Consider the following 1,218-nt stretch of genomic DNA (forward strand, 5'->3'; position numbering starts at 1 on the left):
TCTCGGTTTCTAGGCGCACCCAGCAGTGGGGCAGGTGCTGTTAATAAGTTGGTGGCCGTGCAGCAGAAGCCAAGCCAGCCCCTGCAACAGCTGCTAGGTAGCTGTAAACCATTGCTTCCTTCCCCTCCCCCACCGCCTCCGGCCCCTGCTCGGTCCGGCGGCGGCTCGCCCAGCCCTGCCCGGCTGGCTGGCCCCCACCAGCGCTGGCGCGTGATGGCTAGAGAGCCAGCCCCGGAGCGGAGCAACCAGCCCCGTGCAATCGCCCAGCCGCCCAATCGATCGCAGCAAAGCATGCCCGCTGCGGGGGGGGGTGCAGCAAACCTGCGGGAAGCAGCAGCTTTCATGCACTCCCCGCATCTCAGTGCAGGGATTGCAAAGGCGATTCCCTTCCGCTGTGCTGCAAAGCCAGCCTGCTGCTAACTCACTCCCCCCGAGCTGCTGCCGGGGGCTGGGGGGAGAATCCTTTATTTGCTGCGGGCGAGAAACGGGAGAAGCGAGAGCTGGCTGAGCACAAAAAGCTGCAGGGGAATCACCGGCAGCCCGGGCTCCCTGGGTGGCGTTTCCCTCCCCTGCACGGCTGGGAACAAAGGGGGAAAGGGAAGGGGGGGTGAGGATGATTCCGGGCTCTGCGCGTTTGGTCTGCTCAGGGCTTCCCAATGCCATTGCTCTCTGCACATTTCTCCTCTCTCTCCCCGGGCAGTGTGTGCGCGCGTGCAACTTCTCCCAGGGGCCCGCGTGCCAGCGCGCACCTGGGCGTGCAAAAGGCACATGCATGGAAAGTCTATGAATACAGGTAGCCCTCTGCCGTCCCCACCCCCTTCACACCACTAAGAACAGATTAGATCATTGCATGGCGGGGCTGGGTTTATTGCACACACACGTGCATGCCTGTACTACAGTAGCCGATGTCTGTGTACACGCATGTAGAGCCACGCGTGTACAAACACACAGCGGCCAGCACACTTCATTTTGTTTTGCCCTGGAGCTTTTTAAAAGGGCGAGGGGGAAGAAACATGACAAGCAGCTGCCCCCAGCCATCCTCCTTCCCTGGCCCGGGCAGTTCTGGGTTAGTACCAGTGCCCCCCACCATCCTCTCCCCCCCGGCCTGGGCAGTTCTGGGTTAGTACCAGTGCCCCCCACCATCCTCCCCCCTAGCCTGGGCAGTTCTGGGTTAGTACCAGTGCCCCCCACCATCTTCTCCCCCCCCCCGCCTGGGCA

This window comes from Terrapene carolina, unplaced genomic scaffold (genome assembly GCF_002925995.2).
Source record: "Terrapene carolina triunguis isolate 2854851 unplaced genomic scaffold, T_m_triunguis-2.0 Scaffold35022, whole genome shotgun sequence".
Taxonomy (NCBI): domain Eukaryota; kingdom Metazoa; phylum Chordata; order Testudines; family Emydidae; genus Terrapene; species Terrapene triunguis.